Below are 9,218 nucleotides of genomic sequence, written 5' to 3'. Positions count from 1 at the left end.
GTACCTCCGGAGAGGTAGAATAAATAAAATGAGACTCATTTGTTGTTGTTGTTGTTATTTCCCGGTGCAAGTAGACGTTATTGTAGACGTTATGTTTAGACTATACTATAGTCTACTACGTGTCCAACAGCATTATGAATGGGCTTAAATACTGTGAGAATTACTAAATGTGACACAGGGCTACAAAATGAGCAAGCTCATACTCATAGAAAAATGGTGGCCAAAGACTTGTTGAACGCAGGTTGACACAAACCTTCAGTTTGTACAAAATGAACTGTCTGTGAAGTGCAATAAACCAAAGTATGCCTTTAATGCCAATGAGATGAAACAATCCTTAAGAATAAACTTGGTTTATTTTAAGTTTGACATGAAAGACACAGTAAGAAGCTGTGTGTGACATGTATACAGAACCACATGTGCCTCTTTCTTGTTCTGATTCAGAAAAGGAACTAGAGGTGACTTGACTTACAACAGTTATTGTAAAGGATTAGTGCTCACCTTCCCTTTTAAACATATCGTCCCAGAATGTCTCTTAGAGCAGAGGACCTTCCAGAACTGTTTTGCCGTATTACATGCTTGTTGCCGAATCTTTGAGTGGATTGACATGGCTTTGACGTCTCATATTCTTTCCCAGGCGGCACGAGTACAGCTTTGTCACAAAATTACTTCGCTAAGAAGCATATTCTTTGAGTGTTAGAGAAAAGCGCGGCATATTCATATTAGGCAGCATTATAAGGGACTAGTGGAGCCTTGTCTGGGGGGTGTGGCCCTGCTTGGCACTTGGGAAGTAAATGCAGCTGGAATGATTTCACTCCAATCCTTGGCAAACCTTCAGTATGTACGGAAGGCTGTGGAGGAGGCTCAAAGGCTGCCCTCAGCGTTATCAGTCCATCTCTTAGAATTGCCAGTCAACAATAGGTCTGCTCTGTGTCCTATTGAGGTCCAGTTAACAGTCTAGGGAGAAATTATTACCATTCAATGAGTGAGGACATCTAATTGCTTTGCACCCAGTGCCTGGCACATTGCAAGTGTTCCGTGAGCATTGGCTATTTTTATGTTTCAAATGATGGTTATTTAGAAGTTTTCACTTCCCAGGATTCAATTTGGAACACTACATTCCTTACACGTAGACAAATGTGGGCACAAAAGATCCTGATGTAAGCCTGAACAGAGCAAGGGCTTGGGGAAATGCTTGCTGCGGTTCAGTGAAAGGGGCATGAGTGTGAACCATCGTTCGTTCTGAATTCACTTGGTCTGTCAGTTCTAGACCTAAATATTCAAGTTTTATATGATACAAGTTGGAAGAGTATTCATCATCGTGAAAGCTGGCTTTTTGTTTTTGTTTCCTAGTTAGAGCCCATTCCTGAAACTGATTTCTATGTTACAAACTTTCCCAGAAGCACCGTTCGTTTGTAGAACCAGCTAAGTTCTGCAGCAGATGACGTCTCCGCCTTCTGGGTCTGATTCCTTTCTGAGCTCCCAGGAGGACGAGGTTTGGAATGTTCCCTAAATGTCTATCCTCCTAGGGCTGGACTGGACCTTTGGTGTTTCCTGTTCTATACTGGGAACCAGAAGCTTTCTGAATTATCTCATAGGACATTTCCTGATCTGTGAATCTTTAGATCCTGTTTTTCCCTTCATCATCCCCTGGTTCTCAGTCTCCAAGGCACAGGCGCATATTTCATTACAGCTCCACAGCTTCCGGTGTTCAGTGATAAATATGTGGGTTAGAGTCTGTACATTCATACAGAACACCAAAGGTTACAGTGCAGATTTATGGTTTGTTACATCATTTTACAGTGGGGCGGATTCATTAAATCAGTTTATTTAGCAATTAAATAATATTAAATAAGGGCACTGTACCAACTTACACCAGCTCTGGCCTAGCTGACTTCACCACCTCCTCCCTCTTCTAATCAGTAACTTGATAAGATTTATCTGAACTCACAGGGACAGGCCTTGGGTTGGAGATATAGCGTGAGCTTCTTAGTAGGGCCACTGTCTCTACTCAGAGATGCCTAGCATCTAGGGTCTTGTTAGCTTGGGTATTAGTAAACTTGACCTTAGAGGCAATTGTCTCTCGTTCGTAACTCCATTTTTACTCCCGAGGTTTTGAATATTCTTCTGCTCTTGTGTGCTTGGCCCTTTTACTGTTTAGATTGTTCTAATTCCCGCCTCCAGAAGGGGGTTCTCCTGTGTGTATCAACTTTATTCCTGCCAAATTGATGAGTCCTCTTGCTCTGTATGTTCACTTAGAAATAAACATGTTAACCACCAGAATCAAAATCAAATTTAGTTTATTGGGTTTTTATAACATTTTGTTTTGAAAATCACAAGTGGCCACAGTTAAATTTAATCTTTACTATTCTTCTTCATTATTTATGCAAGGGTAAAGGAAGCAGTGTTGTCCCGGGGCTCCGGTTCATACACGCACAGACTTACTCCAGTCACCATGTTTAAACATGCCTCAGCAGTCGATGTCTGACTGCAGACAAACTCTCTCAGAGGGACACTTACCAGCCTTCCTTGCATTAGGGTGACATAAAAACAAGGTCCCATCAAACAGTGGCTTCCTAGGGCAACTGCTGGGCCAGTTTACATCAAAGCAGAGAGGTCAGCTCAAAGGCAGTAGTGACTTTTCTGGGTTTTCCAAGGGACCATCGTGATAGATGTTCTCAAAGGACACAGGATGAGCCCAGGAGCTTAATATAAAGATTTAAGAAAATGGATAACTGCATCGGCGAGAAAAGACAAGAAAGGGACACAGAAAAATTTCCCACCGCGACAATAGACCTGCTCATTCTTCAAGAGCAGCAAGGACCGACCGTCCTCTAAAATTTCATTGGGAAATCTTACCCGGTCCACTGACCTTGCCCCTTCAGACTTCTTTTTGTTCCCCAAACTCAAAAAATAGTTAAAAGACAACGGGAGTCCCTTAAGGATGCCAAAACTGTCCTTTTGAAATGGTGTAAAGCAGAGTGCAGAATTCTTCGGGGAAGGGCGAGAGAGAAGGAAACAACATCTTTAGAAGTCTGGACCTAGCTGGGGAATATGCTGAGACACAATAGCTTCACATTTGGATATTTTCACGTCATAAAGCATTCTGTGAACTGTAGTTTGCTTTTTTAACGTACCCTCATGTTTCCCTCTCTCCAGTCCTTCATTTTATTTTTTGAATGTATTTTGGAGTAATTTCATACTTACAGCAAAGTAACGAAAGTAGTGGAGGTGTTCCCTGATACCCTTCACCCAGAGCCACTCACCTTAGCCTTTTCCGTCAGCACAGCACGGTGGTCGCCATGGGAACATGGACCCCCCCCCTGACGTCCCTGATCTGGTTTCCGCTGCGGGGCTCAGCCAGGATCGCACAGTGCAGTTGGCTGTCTCGCTTCTTCAGTCTCTTCCGCTCTGCGACGGCGCCTCAGTTGTTCTTTTGGGCCTTTTGAGATGTTAGGGCCACTTCTTTGGTGGCATGTTCTGAGTCTAGCATTTTCCGAAGTTTTCTCCTGATTAGGTGAAGGTATGTCGTTTTTACTGGAGTATTACAGAAGCGATATCACGCCCACCTCATTCAGTCCCAAGGGGCCCCTGCTCTCCATGAATTAATCTCGATGTTCCCTTTGCTCAACTGTGTCACTGAAATTTCTCCTGCTTCCTTGAGCATTCACTGGAGGATCTTGCTAGACAGACGCTACTGTTTCTGTAGTACTTAAGTGGGCTATGCTGTGTCCTTCCTTCTACACTTATTAGATGGAATTAGACTGTAAGGAAGAGCTGTCCCTGTTCGTTTATTTCTACTTCGTGTTCTATAATTGGAGTGTTCTGGTGGGTCACCTTTCTTTGGAATGGGCACACATATGGATCTCATCCAGTCAGTTGGCCACTAGCTGCCATCTACGTTTCCTGACGTAGGTGAGTGAGCGCTTGTGGTGCTTCATCAGCTGGTTGAGACGTGTCAGTGGGTATTCCATCAATTCCTGGAGCCTGGTTTTTGATTCACGCTTTCGATGCAGCTTGAACTTCTTCCTTTAATACCTTTGGTTCTTGATCATATGCTGCCTCTTGAAATGGTGCAATATTGACCAGTTCTTTTTTAGTACCGTGACTTTGTTTATTCTTTGCTTCATTTTTTGTGTGGATGTTTTCTGCATCCAATATTTTTCCCATAGGATATTTCAATATTGCATCTTATGGCTTGAATTTTTTTTGAGTTCTCTCAGTTTAAGATATGCTTAGTATGTTCTTCCCTTTTGTTTTTCTAATTCTAGGTCTTTACACATTTCATTATACAGTGAACCCTCGCCACTTCGTGCTTCGACTTCCGCGACTTCACTCTATCGCGGTTTTTTCGTAACAGCGCATGCTCTGTCATTACTGCCACTGATTGGCTCATACTGTACACGCTTGATGCCATAAATAATATAATAAATAATAAATGATAATTGTAACGTCCAAAATGTTTTACTGTATTTTCCCTTTTTCGTTTAATAAATTGGGTGATATGAGTGTAATGGTGACTAAAGGGTGTTTTTTCATGTCCTCTATGCTCTAACTACGAAAATATTTGATTTACAAATAAGGAATCCTACTTCGCGGAATTTCATTTATCACGGTAGGGTCTAGAACTGATTAACCGCGATAAACGAGCGTTCACTAATATTTACTTTGACTTCTTGAGCTGCCCCTTTGAAATTTTTTGTTCAGCTCTTTGACGTCATTCTTTCTTCCATTTGCCCTATCTCCTCTGATTAAGAGCAAGTTTAAGAGTCTCTCCTGACATCCACTTTGATCTTTTCTTTCCTGTCTCGTTAATGACCTTTTGCTCTCTTCATGAATGATGGTCTGGATGCCCTCCCACGGCTCACCAGGTCTTTGGTCATTAGTGTTGAATACATCAAATCTGTTCCTGAGATGTTCTTGAAATTCAGGTGGGAGAGTCTCAAAGGTGTATATCGGTTCTCATGGGCTTGTTTTCATTTTCTTCAATGTCAACCTGAACTTACATATGAGCAATTGATGGTCTGTTCCACAGTCAGGCCCGGGCCTTGTTTTAGCTGCTGATAGTGAGCGCTTCCACCATCTCTTCCCACAGATGTAGTCAGTTTGATTTCTGTGTTATGTCTGGAGAAGTCCACGTGTATAGTTGCCTTCTGTGTTGTTGGGAAAAGATATTTGCTAAGAGCAAGTCCATGGTCTTGCGCAATTCTGTAATGTGATCTCCAGCTTTATATTTATCACTAAAATTATATTTTCCAACTACTGTTCTTTCTCGTTGTTTCCAACTTTTGCATTCTAATCACAAATGATAATCAATACATCCTCATTGCATGTTGGATTGATGTGAGACTGATGGTACTGATATAATTCTTCAGTTACTTCATCTCTAGGTTTAGTGGTTGCTGCACACATTTGAATAATTATTATGTTGATTGGATTTCCTTGTATGAGGATAGACATTATACTGTCACAAATTGTATTGGACTTCAAGATAGATTTAAAATATCCTTTTTTGACAATGAATTCAATGCCATCTTCTTGATTGTGTCATTCCCGTCGTGATTCACAATGGCCAATACCAGTCCAATCTTTCTGCATGTCCGTTCATTTTTAATGACTTCCAAATCCCCTAGATTCATGCTTCATACATTCCAAGTTCAAATTGTTCATTGGTTTTGCAGCTGTTTCCTCGTATTTTGAGTCATCCCCCATCAGTAAATGAAGGTCCTCAGAGCTTTATTCCCACAGGCTTTACTGCATCTGTGCCAGTAGGATAGACTCTACTTTGAGAAGGCAGCTCTTCCTCAGTCAGAGTCTGAGTGCCTCCTGTCCTGAGGAGCCCACCTTTGGGCTCTATCCCTGACCACGACCTGTTTCGACTCTGTAGGTCTGCAGCCACTGACAATGGTTGATGCTATCCCTAGAGTTTCCAATGGCTAATTCTTCTGAAGTGGACTGTCTATTCCTTCTTCATAGTCTGTTCTTGGTCTGGAAGCACTGTTCACTTTGCGTGTCCCTACTGGCCTTTGAAATACCAGTGACATAGATTCCAGCCTCACAGCAACCCCGGGTGACAAACTGGCAGACCAATGGTGACTTTGATCAGTTCTTCATTCCCTGTCCTCTTCATTGCAGCTCTGGTTCCTTTGCGGTAGAATGTTCAGTGATCACGTTGTGGTCCATTTTGAGTTCCCTCCTCATCTTTGTCGAGTTTAACGATTTGTATGTGTTTTCTGGGGTGGGGTGGGCTATTTGGAACATGACCGTGGATCTAGGTCAGAGCTTTACAGAACTGTGAACACTGGCAAGTGTTGTTTTCCCTCATCCCCCTCTCTCCCAGTCTTTCCACCAGGATCCTCGGTACCGGAGGAACAAGGCAGCCTTGTTTATTACTGGTTGGTTTCTTATGCATTGTTGTTGTTTCCAAAACAAATCAGATGTGTGAACATTTTTATGTGTCCCTTTGTTTCTTACATGAATCCATCCTCTCTTTTGATACATGTCATAATAAGTGCGAATACCTGTGCCACCCACCCCTAAAGACATAGTTAAGCAGAGTTCAATATTTGTTCTCTTCACCTTTTTCTGAGGTAAATTCACGTGCAACAAAATGCATGAAACTGAAGTATAGCATTAAACAATTGCTTCCATTAGATAAATTTCTACCAACGCATTTACTTGTGTAACACAAACTCCTGTCAAGATATAGAATAACGTAACTGCAGAAACTTTCCTCATATGCCTTACAGTTAATCACTACTCGAGTGCCAGAGGCTATACTATACTAGTTATCTTTCTCCTGAAGAGAATCTCACGCCAGTAAAAGCTCACAATACGTGTGCTCTTTTGTGTCAAGTCTCTTTCAGTCAGCAAAATGTTTTTGAGATACATCCATGTAAGTCATTACGTACTTTTTATTATTGTAGATGTAGCATTCCATGTAATGAAAATATCCTGGTTTGTTATTAATCAAGTTTCAAGGTGCAGGAATTAAATGAAATCTTTTCCATCGGTGTGAGATTAGCCTTTCTTCATCTCATCCTTTATATTCTCCTGTTCATAATAACCATGTTAAGATGTAGTTCAAACTATTTTATTTTATTTTGAGGATAAAGAAAGCGTTTGAAATAATCTGCTTCTCCTGCTGTATTTCATTAATTCAATTTTTAGTTATAACATTTAGAAGGGGCAGTAGTAAAGTGTGGATAACTTATGCTACTCTGATCACAGCGAACAATGGCTGAGAACACACGAACCTACGACCTCTCCTCAACACGACAAGGGTCTTTGAGCCCCAAGTCTGGAAAGGTGTGAAGTACTACAGGGACACATCTTCCTGAAGCAAATCAAAATGAACAGCCCAGCTTTTCATACCATTGCCAAGGCCTTGGCAGGATTCACTTTTTGTCCAACAAGAGATTGTCAGAGCGTCTCAATATCTATGCCCACTACAGCCATTTCTCCCAGGTTTCTACCTTGAGAAGCACTTTCAGAGGCTAACGGGGGCACTTCCAGGATCTTTAAAATGACTTGTAGTGCAACACACAGCAATTCCGTTTCTATTTTCAAGTTCGTTTCTCCATTCAGGTTTGCTTCAATAACAAGGTGACTGCTAACAGTTTTCATGTTTTCCACAACACTCTTCCTAGCCTTCAATCTGGTAAGTAACACTAGCATCGGATTCTGGAACTGTAGCTTCTTGCGAATCCTTCCACAGCTTTCTAGGAATAATTTTCATGGGGATGTCATGTGTCACAATGCGGCTGCTGCTTGAGACAGACAGCGGTTCTACGGAGGCTGTAAGGCAGGGGAAATGCTTACTAGTCAGCTTGAGTTGCAAGGCTCCGGCATTCTATGCAGTTTTCAAGGCTTGAGATACGTTTCCTGGTGTCAGTTCTATATAAATCTCTGTTTACTGCTGACATACCTTCCACCTGAAGTTCATTGGGGAAGTTAGCGTGTACAGTGGTTCAGACCGGCCGTGCCCATCATCTTGGCCTGAAACTTCATGGCTGGTCTCAAGGGTCAACAACAGGAGCATTTATTCTGAATTATTTTAAATAACTGAACTTTATATATATTGTATAGTTTCTTAATCAAACATAAAGACATTAAAACTGTCAAACGCCATGAGATCTCTCTGTATGAGAACAAAAACAAAAACCTGTTGCAGCCAAGTCTATTTCCGCGCACAGCGATCCTATAGACAGATTTGTTATTTAGGCATTTCATGCTGGAAGTTCTTTCCGCAAAATCCTTAACTCAGTAGCTAATTCTTGACTATTTACTATACGCAAGTTACGACCCTAGATGTTTAGGACAATCGGCATGGAGATCACATGCTTGTTTAGTGGGTGTTCTAGTTCATTTCGGACACGTTACAATTTCCCGAGAGAGAATTTTCGGGAAAGAATCTCAACCATCAACTCATTTTGACAGATGCAGAGGGACGGTCCTAGACAGGCACTTCTGATACTAAAACTCTGCAATGATTTTTGCAGCTTTAATGCGGGGTTAGGATCGGGGAGAAAGATAAGTGGGAATTCGTGAGGAAAAATGGGGCCTAACACGGGTCCCAGAGTTCTCCTGCCAAATAGGTCTTGGTGTTTGGAGTCCTTTGTAGGAGATTTGGTGCCAAGCATCACCTGTGGAGGCGGCTGCTGAAATGCAGGTGGGAGCAGATTTAGGCGCCGCACTGACAGCGGAGCTCCCCGTGGCTCCCCGCCCACCTCCGGGTCATGGACCCGGGCAGGCACACAGCCATCATTTGTACACGGCAGCAGCTTCCATTGCCTTTCCTCTTCACACTCTTGGTCACCTTTGTATTGGATGGCGGTCACATACAGAAAGCAAAATTCGCCACGTTAGCCCTCCTTACGGGTACGTTTCAGTCACATGACTTCCATTCACCACGTCGCGCAGCGTCCATCATGATCTCTTTACAAAGGGCTTTTGTGACCCCAAATCTGTCCTCCGGAGGGTCACCCCCTACCCCCCCCCTCCACCAGTGGTTTTTGTTCCAATCATTTTTTTCTCTTTTCATATAAGTGGGATCATGCAATCTGTCTTTGTCCTCGGCATCCGGTTTATGGCACTTAGTATGTCTGCAAGGTCCATCCGCGTGGGAGCATGTGTCAGAACTTCATTTCTCCTAGTGGCTGAAAAATGGTTTATTGCATGGGTTTACCACAGCGTGTTTATCCATTCATCTGTTGATGAGT

General features: G+C 42.4%; 1 pseudogene; it reads right to left on the bottom strand.

Moving 5' to 3' along the window:
- Positions 1 to 7,207: 7,207 nt before the first annotated feature.
- LOC101648165 lies at positions 7,208 to 7,952 on the bottom strand (annotated as a pseudogene).
- Positions 7,953 to 9,218: the final 1,266 nt, after the last annotated feature.

The sequence above is a fragment of the Echinops telfairi genome, unplaced genomic scaffold (genome assembly GCF_000313985.2).
Source record: "Echinops telfairi isolate 266 unplaced genomic scaffold, ASM31398v2 ScPeMD7_7457;HRSCAF=8495, whole genome shotgun sequence".
In the NCBI taxonomy this organism is placed as follows: domain Eukaryota; kingdom Metazoa; phylum Chordata; class Mammalia; order Afrosoricida; family Tenrecidae; genus Echinops; species Echinops telfairi.
Note: the sequence above shows the minus strand (reverse complement) of the source record. Positions and strands in the feature narration are given on the sequence as shown.